The sequence below is a fragment of the Danio rerio genome, chromosome 20 (assembly GCF_049306965.1).
Source record: "Danio rerio strain Tuebingen ecotype United States chromosome 20, GRCz12tu, whole genome shotgun sequence".
Taxonomy (NCBI): Eukaryota; Metazoa; Chordata; class Actinopteri; order Cypriniformes; family Danionidae; genus Danio; species Danio rerio.
Window position 1 is genome coordinate 52,127,957 of NC_133195.1, and position 13,636 is coordinate 52,141,592.

The 13,636-nt window shown below is 36.6% G+C and overlaps 1 long non-coding RNA gene across 25 annotated transcripts in view; it reads left to right on the forward strand.

Moving 5' to 3' along the window:
- The window catches only part of LOC137488701 (uncharacterized), a 152,351-nt gene that overhangs the window by 104,674 nt on the left and 34,041 nt on the right, over positions 1–13,636 (forward strand). For 19 of the 25 annotated variants that reach the window (XR_012396174.1, XR_012396177.1, XR_012396205.1 and 16 more), the window contains one exon: positions 4,292–4,834. The exons of 1 other annotated variant lie outside the window; for it this stretch is intronic. This is a non-coding gene — a long non-coding RNA (uncharacterized lncRNA). Of the gene's footprint in view, positions 1–4,291; positions 4,838–5,608; positions 5,718–13,636 lie in introns of those variants that run through there. 5 more of the 25 variants (XR_012396179.1, XR_012396209.1, XR_012396191.1 and 2 more) reach the window with 3 other exon arrangements.

The following is a 13,636-nucleotide window of genomic DNA, read 5'->3' on the forward strand; positions in this document are numbered from 1 at the left end:
TAAGCTACATAATTGGAAAAATAAAATTTCACTTATTGCAGTTTAAAACAGTGATTTATCATTAGTAAACGTATCCATGGGTAGCTCTGGTGTTTTTAGTCTCACTCATAGCGACTAAATGCATAAATAAATATATAATAGTCAAAACAAAGACACAAATCAACAAATGAGCATTGCTTTTTTTGTGGTGGTGAGAGCCCTTTCAGCTGTGCTCACATTGTATTCTGTGCTGAATACCATGGTACTCAGGAAATGACCCTTTATGACATGGTCCTTGTTGCTATGGCAGCGTGGATAGTGATACACTTCCCATTGCCAACAGAACGCAACATATTTTTAATGAAATTGCTTTAGGTGGGAGGTCTGCTCTGTTGTCCTCAATGGGTCGCAGATATTCCATTCTCCTCCAGCTAATAAAGAAGAAAGGTTTGTTTGGGGATCTGTTCGGGACACAGTGTTGAGTGTATGTCTATAGGAGAGACAAATCACAAGTTAGATTTTTACCAAAAAATCTCACTACTTCTTGTTGAAGAGTATATGAAGAGTTCAGATGCAAAAGCCGCTAAACGCCACTTCCACCAAAAATGAGATAATGACATTGAGTGAATGCTTTAGGCATGTAGTACACCATCAACAAATAGATTTGCTTCAAATCATCTAAATCCCAGTGTCAGCGCATTCAGAATGAACAGTTTGTTGGCAAAAGCCGCTAAACGCTACCTGCCTTTGGCAGCAAAAGCCGCTATATCCCGATAACCAATCAGAAGCATGAATCGAATCAAATGTTTCCAGTGTAGCAGCGAGCTGATACGCCGGCTTTATTAGGCTGCTTTATTCTGCTTTTGATTTAGATTTTAAAAGACAGAGTTTGATGAACTAAATTAGCCTGTCTGGCTGTGAGTAAATGGCAAATGAAAACGTCCCGTAGCTCAAAACTCTGTGCATTATAAGAAAAGGAAAACACACTGTACAGTCGGAAGTGTAACATGCATTCATAGCTTTTTTTGTTTTTGTTTGCGCAGCTACGCTACTTTGAATGAGTCTGATTTACTATACAAAAAATGGCAACTGCGTTTCACGTAAAACAGTTAATATGCCGTTCTTCTATCCCACATTGATGCTGTAACAATAAACAAGAGACCAAGACATTAAGTATGGTGAGAATGAATGAATGAAGCTTCTAATATTGTCTGAGGCATTCCTTTTTTGCCCAGTAATCCTACCTTGTGTTTTATTTGCTGATTTAAGCTTATATTAAAAGAAAAATATACTGTATAAAACTATACGTTATTTCTATTACTTCATAATACCTATACATCTGATAAGCTTTTTATATTAATGGACAATGCACAGATATTGATGTTTCACAATGTTTTTACACTACGTTATTTGAATCTAACAAGCTTAGCTTACAATGTTTGCAATGTTTACATTGCTATAATTACATAAAATTTAAATCTCAAATATCAGAAATGACAACAGATTGTTCAGATTTAACTAATGTCAATTTTAATATTATTGATTAATGCACTTGACAGATTTCATTCATTCCATTTCCTTCTACTTTTCCCCTGGTTTTTCACTGTGGAATGAACCGCCACTTACTTGACAGGTTATATATTTTAATTTTAGGTGGTTGGTGTATGTGTTTCATGTTTGGTAAAATAGTTTCTAATTGCAACTTTAGTGATTTATTTATTTTTTGTTCCAACAGGTGGATTTAGAGGTTTTTGCAAAAAAACGCACTAGTGGATTTAGCTGGTTTGGGCGCAAAAGAAAATCTAAAGTGAGATTTTTGAACCAATAATCAGCTAATAACATTATCATTACATATACAATTAAACTTCTGAACCTAACTATAGGAACCTAATAGAAAATGCTCATTTACAAGAAAATAGGATGGATGTTGAGGGTTTTGCATCTGAACTCTCCATATGGAGACTGACAATTCTAGTATAGTCGAACAGTACAGTCAAGTGTTTGTCATTATGCAATTCTGAGTGTGCCTTAAATGAGTGGGCTTGACAAACCACCTGTAGAAAACACACTTTCATCTCTGTCAATTGACACTTGTGCCAGTTTTGCACATTTGCACCAGACTCTTTCTAACAATCACTCAGCATCTCATGAAAACATATAAACTGTGCGTTCATAAAGTGAGCTTCATACAGGTGAGTGGGCTACAAACCACTTTTAGAAGCAAGTGTTGTCACGATACGAGAATTTGATACTAAACGCAACAGAAAATTTTAAAACGTTTCTTTTCCCGCTACTATTTGCATTCTTAAACAGCACAGATTGGACATTGTGTTCACATGCTTAACAGAAATGACTGTGATTGGCCGTAAAGGTCATCAGTTCACCGAACTCACGGCTGTTTACGGAGTATAAACAAGGATACAGTTACACTGGAGCATTAAAAGCCATGAAGATGAGTCAATTCATCAGCGGATCCCTTGTATTTCAGTTTATAATCAGACCAGCTGATTTTTGATAAAATTCCAGAGCAGCATCTGAGCAATGATTAAAAAGAAATGCATTGCGTAGAATCTACTTTGGCTCTCTTTGTATCTTGTTTGTTGTGTGCTTTTAAGCAGAATGCATTTTTGCATCGTGTGTGTATGTACAGTTAAAGTCAGAATTATTAATGCACCTGAATTATTAGCCCAGCACATAATATTTGACTAGATACTTCTTAAGGTACTAGTATTCACCTTAAAGGGACATTTAAAGGCTTAACTTGGTAAATTTATTAAGAATACTGACCTTAAAATGGTTTTTTTAAAAATTTAAAACTGTTTTTATTCTAGCCGGAAAAAATATACATATTATCAGAAATACTGTGAAAAAGTCTTTGCTCTGTTAAACAATGTTTTGGGTTCACATTTTAGGATGTGTGAGGAATACTACAGGCATGTGTACACAACAAAAGTGTGATAAAATGTGTTTTTGAAAAGAATACCAGATGACCATTTTGTTACAACAATTGCTGTTCGGAAAGATTGATTAAAATGACTAAAGATGCTGTATTTTCTCTTGTGAGTGGCAATGTCACTTTGTAAAAAAGCATTATGGGCCCTTGGTCTAAAACATTTATTATTGCTATTTTAGGGATGAGAAAACATTTGACGCACCAGGCGAATGCATGGACTAAATGGGTTGTCCTTTCTCTCTTAATGAGTAATGGGTGTGTTTTGATTAATAGGCATTAAACCAATCAGAGGATTGTTTCGCAGCGAGTTGGGTCACACCATGATGCATTCACTATTTACATGACTTTGATAAGCTAATTTACAAATTTAGACATTTTTCAAGATGCTAGTATTGAGCTTAAAGGGACATTTAAAGGCTTCACTAGGTTAATTCATTAATAATACTGACCTTAAAATAGATAAAATAATTAAAACAGTTTTTTTATTCTATCTGAAATAAACCAAATAAGACTTTCTCAAGAAGAAAAAAATTATAGGAAATTCTATGAAACATTCCTTGCTCTGTTAAACATTGTTTTACCTTAACATTTAAGAATGTGTGAAGAATACTGCAGGTATATTTACACAACAAAAGTGTGTTAAAATGGGTTTTTGAAAAGAATACCAGATGACCATTTTGTTAAAACAATTTCTGTTTGGACAGATTCATAAAAATGACTAAAGATGCTGTATTCTCTCTTGTAGGTGGCAATGTCACTTTGTAAAGAAGCATTATGGGCTTTCTTTTAATGATCTAAGCCCTTGGTCTAAAACATGAATTATTGCTATTTTAGGGATGGGTAAAACATTTGACGCACCAGGCGCATGCTCTAAATGCGTTGTCCTTATTCTCTTTATGAGTTATGGGGTGTGTTTTGAGGCGTAATAGGCATTAAACCAATCAGAGTATAATTTCACAGCGAGTTGGGTCACGCCATGATGTATCCCCTATTTACATGACTTTGATAAGCTAATTTACAAATTTAGACATTTTTCAAGATGCTAGTATTGATCTTAAAGGGACATTTAAAGGCTTAACTAGGTTATTCATTAATAATACTGACCTTAAAATGGTTTTTAAAACTGTAAAACTGATTTTATTCTATCTGAAATAAACCATGTAAGACTTTCTCCAGGAGAAAAAATATTATAGGAAATTCTGTGAAATATTCCTCGCTCTGTTAAACATCATTTGGGAAATTTTTGAAAGTGAAAAGGTGTGTGTGTGTGTGCGTGCGTGCGTACGTGCATGCATGCGTGTGTTAATGATGCTGGAATTCTGACATGTGCATCTGTGTGTGTGTGTGTGTGTCTGACAGTGTCCTCAGGTGCGTGGTGTTGCGCTCTTGAATCGGCCTCTTTCAGCGATTTGTCACGGTTGTGTCGGGCCCTGCTGTGTGAGCACGTGCCAGCTCTCCCTGTGTGCCAGACGGCCTCTCGTCGTCCTGACAGCCCACCACTGCTGTCACCCGCCCCGCACCCGGGCACCGGCACCCAGCCCTGGCAACAGGAGCGCAGGCACAGCCTCGACCCAGAATAGATGCAGGCGCAGGGGCCAGACAGAAACCCCCACAGGACTTACACGCACACACTGTACCCTGCAGCTCGGCAGACGGTTCACTTGCTCCACTCAGAATGAGACAAGGTCAGATTCAGTTTCTCACATCTTCAGGATTGTAAAATACAATATTTTATCAAAAAACTCTGTGTTAAGCATGTTCACATTTGCGGGTTTCGCATTTGCTGAAGTGGTCATAGTTAGAGCACAGTGAATGGGAGAGTACAAAAAATAAATAAAATTCACATCATATTTGCTGAAAGGATAAAAAAACACTCCATGATGGTGTTATCGAGACTTTCAGAAAACGAAAAAAAAAAACGAAAAAAAAAACAGTGTGACACTGATAACAGCAGACAGAAGAGAGAACAACGTCAAATTTACTTTCCTACCGTAACAGATGTTATATTATATATATATATATATATATATATATATATATATATATAAAAATCAAAATTCTCCTTGTTAAACATAAATTTTTTTATTTAATTGCGTATTTTCAAAGTTGTTCTTTAAATATCTTATATTTCAGAGTTAATGAAATCATAGTTGTGTTTGTTTTCAATGTATTGGTGTATTTTGGAAAATGGTACGTGGCTACTTTAAGTGTCGTTTTCCGGTTCCACCTGCTCTCGCTCAGTTTGCAGCAAACGCGATTGAGGAGAGGTTGGTGAGCTCCTAAAGAAGGCCACAGACTCAGCTTTGCCATTGTTTATTTTATTCATGCAGGCATGTGTTGACTCATGCTTCTGTTATGTTTTCGATTTTATGTATAATAACTGCCTCGCATGGTTCAGGATTGGTAGAGCTACGCATCGATGAATTGGCTCTTCAGTGTTTGAACTCTCAGTAATGATTAAATCACACTGAACTGAGCTAAACTGAACTGAACTTAAACACTAAAACCTGAACCACACTGTTCCAGTTACTATGACCATTTATGTGAAGCTGCTTTGACACAATCTACATTGTAAAAGCACTATACAAATAAAGCTGAATTGAATTGAATTGAATATAATGTTTCTCTTTTTTTTCTTGGTGTGTGTTAAACGCACTTCAACTTAATTTATGTCAGTTCGCGGCAAACGTGATTGAGGAGAGGTTGGTGAGCTCCTAAGGAATGCCACAGACTCAGCTTTGCCATTGTTTATTATATTCATGCATAATAAAAGGCTGTTTACTTTCATATGACTGGTTCCTTTCACATAACACAACACAACGCAGAGTAAAGCGAGAACTGGACACATTACCCATAGACGCTGCATTAGAAACACCTTGAATAAGCAGTAATACATTTTTGCTTGCGCCTTTTTTAAAATCAAAAAAATAAAACTTTAAAGGATTTAAATGGCACCGATTTGACCCCTTTTACAAGATGTAAGATAAGGCTTGGGTGTTGTTGGAATATCTCGCCAATTCCATGTATGTTTAATAAGAAAAGGTCTGGAGAGGGTTTTCTTCAATGCCAAAAATATTACTAATTTGTTAGATACAAATGAATAATTCGATGACAGAGCTCTTGGTTACTGTACCCCAATGCAATACAAGAATTACATTCAGGAGGTTCGCAACTCACATACATTTCCTGACTCCAGCATATATACTCAATTAATCTTAACAGGTGGAGTTTTGGTGTAACGTCACTTGTCAGTCATTGTTTAGTCCTCCATTGGCCGCACCTTCGACATACTTCCTCTTTTTCTATGAATTCTCTGCACAACAACAAAGCATACAACTTTCTGTGTTCTGTGTTTTGTTTTAAAACCTCTCTTCAGACAGGAAGTTTCTGCAGAGCTGAATTTAATTTTGGACCCGCATCTATCTACTTTTGCAAAAATGCTAATTAGTATGCACAGCACTCACATATATGACCCTTACATAAGCAATACAAATAATTGTTTGATTAAAAAAAAAAGAGACAAAAATAATTAAAAAAATGATTCCTATTTTCCAACAGTGTCTCCAGAATGTGTCTGTAAAGTTTCAGCTCAAACTACCCAACAGATTATTTATCATAGCCTCCAGAATCTGCCCAATTTGGTGTCTGAGTACAGTGTAGCTGTTTTTGTAGCCTGTGGCTTTAAATGCAAATGAGCTGCTTCTCCCCACCCACTGTTCCCACATGCGTGTCGGCTTCTCATCATGCGTTATATCAGATAAACAGCAGTCAGTGACAGATACTGACTCTGATGAAGCACAAGCTCATTAGTCAAAGATACCAAGTAAGTTTGTTTGATGTATTTATAGTGAAGTTTATTCAAGCCTTTCTGAAATGATGAGTCTTACAGATATGCCGTTTGCAGTACACACACACACACACACACATTTGAGTTTACTGACACCATGTGGCGGTGGGGATTATAGCGATTAAGAATTAGCGATTTTACTCTATTGCAAACATGCTCTGTTTTAAAAAATGTTAAACGTATAAAAATCACAGAAAGTTTTAACACATATTATAATCAGTTTATTTGCAAAAAATGTTCTGTGGTCATGTGTACACGTTTAGAGCTGCAACAACAAATCGATTAAATAGATTTAAAAAAACTATTGCTAAAAGCGTTGGCAAGAAATTTCATAACTGATTCGTTGTGTCGCGCGACACAGAGATGTGTTATTATTAAAAAACACTTTAGTTCTGCATGGAGCAGAGTGAACACGGTCTATCTCGTGCACTGATACAGTGTTCGATGCCTCATTGACAGGAACGAGGAGAAAGGGAGCATCAGCAGGGTAATTCACTACAGAATCCTATTTTTGTTCCGTTTTGAAGTGAGGACCGTAAAGTCCCTGATGCTGATGTTTTACTCGTTATTCAGCATGACAAGCACGACAAGTTAGCGTTAGCCCGTTTACCCTTAGATCGGCAATTAAAAAATTTAAAACTGAGATTTGACCCGTTGGCTACTGCTAAGCCAGAGAAAGACGCGTCGTATTATCGCAAATATGCAGCGTTTTTGTTTTTGACATGTAAATTATGCACAAGTACTAGTAAATCAGTACATCTAGAGTTTGTAAAACACAAAAGGAAGTCTAACAATCCATTCAAATGTAATTTGCTGATATGTTTTTATTCATATCAGATACACATAGTGGAAGCAATTATAAAGTTGAATCTACTCTTCTCTACGTTCACCAGACACTTACTTGCATGCATTTTGGGAGTAACTTAACGGGCACATACAGTAGTTTACCCCCTTTTTAATATTATTATTATGGTTGTTCTGAGTGTGCCAGTTTAGGTTCACTTCAAAACACAGTACAGATGTTTTTATTATAATGTGTTAAAATGTGTCATGTTGGGGGCGTGTAAACAGGTCGCTGTTTTAGGGGCTTGTTGCTTCACATGAAAATTAGTTTCGACTTTCTGCCCAATGTAACAAGGGGGCGAAGCCAAGAGCTCTCCTGCTCTGTGTTTGCAACAGACTTGCAGACAGAGAGAAGCAACATGAGTGAGAGGATCAGCCTTCAGCTGTACATGTACGACTCGGACACAGACCAAGCAGAGAGTACACAATCATTTGTGTCTTTGTATAGTTTTACAGCCAACTGTGTGCTAGTTTCAAGTACAGAGCTTGTACACCGAGACTAATAACGACGCACACTGAATTAACTTTGACTGAGGCACCAGAGCCACGACAAGGCACACTCAGACACGCACATTCGCATGTTATTTAAAATAAAATTCCGATTGCGCTCTGTGGCGCGGCAGAAATATGAAGTGTCCTGAATTGTGGCTGGGTGCCACGGACAGACGCTGACTTAAAGCGTTGTTGTGTGGACCCTGATGGAAACATATGTTTACAATTCTGAAACGCATGGCGCTGCCGAGCGGCACTTCTGGTGTACAACCTGCAGGCAAGTTCTTTATTTTATTTCCAATGGAGAGACGCGCAGATGGGGCAACGCGCAGGCAACATCTAAACCTGGTTAAGATCGCAGGGAGCTTCTGTGTACACGAGAAATGCCAACGGCTGAAGTTTAGGGTAGATGCAATGAAAAATACACGTTTGCAAACCTACCCAAAGGGTACAAACAATAATTCCGATTACAGCGATCATGTGGAGAATATTGATCTAATGTTGGGCCCAATGAGCCTTACATCTAAAAATAGAGCAAGGGTGTTCCTTTAGTGATATTGCTTTGACTCGCGTGCTGAAAATGGCCGACGTGAAACAACAAACTGAGGATATGGTGATGCGCCTGTCAATCAATATTGGTGGGAGCGGGGACTGCACTCCTACGCGAAGTTGCGGTCGGTCTGAAAATCGTTCCAAATTGGTCCACCAATTGAAAAAAAAAAAAGGACTGGGTGTGTTTATATCACCCCAATATGACGGTCTATACCAGAGGTGGGCACACTACGGCCATATGCGGTGTAAATAAGTATTCAACACCGCTATTTGTCTCAGAAAACAAATTTTTAAAGGTGCTGTTGACTTGAAATTTCACAGGATGTTGATAACAACCAAAGTAATCCAAATATGCAAAGAAAACAAATGTAATTAGTTTACAAAGGAAGTTATGTGTAATAAAATAAAATGACGCAGGGAAAAAGTATTGAACACATGAAGAAAGGGAGGTGTAAAAAGGCAGTGAAAGCCCAGACAGCAGATTAAATCTCTCAGTAGTTCTTCAGCAACCCTCTGCCCTTCCTCACTGTAAATGAATATCAGCTGCTTCAGTACAACATCTACATTAGAAGGAGGATGAAGATGAACCAGGGTGGACATTTCAGCAAGACAATGATCCAAAATACAGCCAAGGAAACCCTCAAATGCTTTCAGAGAAAGAAAATCAAGCTGTAGAATGGCCCAGCCAATCGCCTGATCTGAATACAATAGTTATCAACATCCAGAAATATGTTTTCTGAGAAAAATGGTGACGTGTTCAATACTAATGTTCCCCACTGTATATGAGAAATGCCAGTAAACCATTAAAGTAAACATCCTTTAACTGTTAAAAATGCACAGCTGACCGTGTTAAATCAGTTAAAGCGTTCATTTTAATAAGCAAATAAGCATTTTAAAGCCGTTTGAATATTTCTTTCTGTCTATCGCTCTCTTCCTTCCCTACAGTAAATGAGTAATGAATTCGTAAAGAGGGGGGTTAGTGTTTGTTTCCAAGCATTCATTAAACAGCAGCTGAAAATGAACTGAAGAAAAGGACACACACACACACACACACACACACACACACACACACACGCTTACTGAGGAATGCAAATTAGGACATACCAGACTTAGCCAACAAGCCTAAACCTCAACTCTAAATGTAAATAAAAGCATGAAAAGGTCTTGTATATACATTTTATCAGCATAAGCTGCTTTTCAACGTTCAGAAGACGTTAATTAGCAGTTTGTCCTCCATTTTTTGTGATTTTATTTTATTTATTTATTTTTTTGTCCCCCAACAGGCATTTCAGCCCGTGTTGCATGTTCAGCAAAACTGAGCACATGTAACACACAAGGGTTGATGTCATAGATCACGTAGTCTGATGTAATCTCTTCAGGCACTTTAGGGAGAGTCATTGTGTATGTGTGTGCGCAGTCTGACAGTGATGTGAGGAGGGGGTGGGGCCAAGCTTATTTGCATAATTATGGTCGTGCTTCCTAAAACACAGCCCCGCCCACCGACGACCTTTCTTCAACCCGAATAAAGATCAGCTCTCTCTCTCTCTCTCTCTCTCTCTCTCTCTCTCTGTGTGTGTGTGTGTGTGTGTGTGCATAGATTCCTCTCAAGCTCTTCTCAGTTCAGCTGTATGTTTTGGTCACTGTTGTGCAGATATAGTTTGATTCGATAATCTATAGATAATATAATTTTAGAGTATTTTATTATAATACTTTAACGATGAGTGTACTTTAAAAATTACTTTCACATTTAATTTACTTTAATTCTTCATTTTGAGTTCAGCATTTATTAATGCTCTGAACTAAGGTGTTGATTAATGTGTTTTCACTGTAATTATACAAGTTTTTAGCAGTTTCTTGATCAAATTGAACATTTGTTAACAGTATTAAATTGCATGAACTGACAGCATTTAGTAAGGTAACAAGATGTCCTTATTACACGTTCCATGAACTTACTTTAGTAATTACAGTTATGCATAATTACATGCAACTAGCCGGCAGCTAGCTCTCTGCAACTCTCACAGGGTCGCCCACTGAAGCTAAGCAGGGCTGCGCCCGGTCAGTACCTAGATGAGAGACCACATGGTAAAGCTAGGTTGCTGCCGGAAGTGGTGTTAGTGAGGCCAGCAGGGGGCGCCCAACCTACGGTCTTTGTGGGTCCTGATGCCCCAGTATAGTCACAGGGACGATATACTGCTCAGTGAGCACCGTCTTTTGGATGAGACGTTAAACCGAGGTCCCAACTCTCTGTGGTTGTTAAAAATCCCAGGATGTCCTTCGAAAAAGAGTATATAAGCACATGTACTTAATTAATATTAATCAGTAGGTAGAATGAATAACAAGGACACCTTCAAATAAAAACTAACCCACTTCAGTTTAAGGAACAGTTTCCACTATTCACTAGTATTACATGCCTATTAAGACATTGGTTGTTTATTAGTGCTTATCAAGTACAAAATCTGCATGATCATATTCTACATCCCTATTGTTTACCCTAACTATTAATAAGCAACACATTAGGGGTTCATTAATGCAAAAGTCACAGTTGATGGTTTGTTGGTGACATTTGAAACTTAAAATAGTGTGACGTTTATTAATATGTTAACGTTAAGTAACATGAACTAATGTTAACAAATATGAATAAATACTTAAATGAAATGAATTTAGGCCGACGCTGTGGCGTAGAGGGTAGCACATTCGCCTCACAGCAAGAAGGTCTCTGGTTCGAGCCTCTGCTCAGTTGGCTTTTCTGTGTGGAGTTTGAATGTTCTACCTGCATTCGCGTGGGCTTCCTCCGGGTGCTCCGGTTTCCTCCACAGTCCAAAGACATGCGGTACAATTTAGGCTAAATTGTCAGTAGTGTGTGTGCGTGTGTGTGTGAATGACTGTGTGTATGTTTCCCAGAGATTGGTTGCGGCTGGAAGGGCATCTGCTGCGTAAAAACTTGCTGGATAAGTTGGCGGTTCATTCCGCTGTGGCGACCCCGGATTAATAAAGGGACTAAGCCGACAAGAAAATGAATGAATGAAATAAATTTGTTTTTAATTAATCTTATTTATTACCTTAACGGTTACTGTTATGTAAACTGTTCACCATATGTTTGTCAACTAAATTGAAAATATTCAGACCCTACCCTACTACTATACATACAAAAACATCAGTGTTGTTTAAACATTCAAATGACACTTTTTACCCAACAGTAGGGTTTGTCCGCGCTGTAAAACCCAAGAAGTTAAGGTAAGTTAAACTGTTTGAGGAAACCAATTGCAACAAACCATTTAAGTTGAAAGACTAATCCTAATGAGTACTGTGATCTTACTCCAGTTGAGTAAACAAAGCAATTTAAGCACCGTAAAATACGATAAATAAAGAGAACTCAAACCAACTGAGTACTAAAACCCAATAATTTAAGGCAACTCAAACCATTTAAGGAACCTGAATGTAACAAACCATTTTCTTAAAAAATAATCTATATGAGTACTGTGAACTTACTCCACTTAAGTTGACGTAATGAGGTATTTAATTAACTCATTACCTTCAACACTGAGTTCAAAACTCTTTTCAAATGAGTAGAATTAACTTTCAGTAAGTTTTGAGTTAACTACACTCATTTCATTTGATAAAGTTGATTATTGGGTTTTACAGTGCATATTTCACTCAACATTGGGTTAAAACAATATCCAATGCACCCAGTGTTGTTATCAACTGTTAATTAATGAATCTTTATTTTACAATGACATTTAAAGGAATCAATTCAATGTATTGATATAATGTGCTCATTATGTAGACACACGTTGGAATTATAAGGTTCTGATTTTGAGATATTGAGCTTTAAAGTTTTTTGATTTTATAGCAAACAGTCTGAGTGTAACGTTTGTATTTAAATAAAAAGTCTTAAAATGTAAACAACTTATAAAAAACATCCCATAATGTAAATAAGTTGTCATTTGATAAAGTCAGATAGAATTTTATAATTCTAAGGTGACGATTTAACATTGCACTTTTGTAATAATTCTGAAAGTTGAAGTCAGAATTATTAGCCCCCTTTGAATTTTATTCTTCTTTTTAAAATATTTTCCAAATGATGTTTAACAGAGCAAGAAAACTTTCACAGCATGTCTGATAATATTTTTTCTTTTAAAGAAAGTCTCATTTGTTTTATTTCGGCTAGAATAAAAGCAGTTTTAAATTTTTTAAACACCATTTTAGAGACTAATTATTAGCCCCTTAAAGCTATTTTTTTCTTGATAGTCTACAGAACAAACCATCATTATACAATAACTTGCCTAATTACCCTAACCTACCTAGTTAACCTAATTAACCTAGTTAAGCCTTTAAATGTCACTTTAAGCTGTATAGAAGTGTCTTAAAAATATCTAGTCAAATATTATTAACTGTCATCATGGCAAAGATAAAATAAATCAGTTTTTAGAAATGAGTTATTAAAACTATTGTGTTTAGAAATGTGTTGAAACAATCTTCTCTCCGTTAAACAGAAATTAGGGGAAAAAAACAAGCGGTCTTAATTCAGGGGGGCTAATAATTCTGAATTCAACTGTTAAATTAATATTAAAATGTTAAAATGAAACTTTAAAATAGTTTTGCTATTTGAGACAAAGCTGAAATAAATTAAAATGCACATGCTAGATGGAGTTTGTTAGAAAATTATAAACGACTTTAGTCATTTTAAGTTTATTTTAAACTTTGCAATTAAAAACTGAAGTGTGCCATAAACATATTAAGCTGTAAGTTAAATATGGCAAATACACTGTAAAAAACAATTCTAGTTGTCCTCATTTTTTTAAAGCTGAATCATATGAACCCTACTGCATGTGTCCATTGAACTTATATGTTAAACTGACTTAAAACAGCTTGCGCAACTTAAGTTGGAACATGATTAACTTGGTTTAATAAGTTACAATGAACTAAAAACAAATGTCATGACTTACTGATCACATAATGTGTAGAAATCT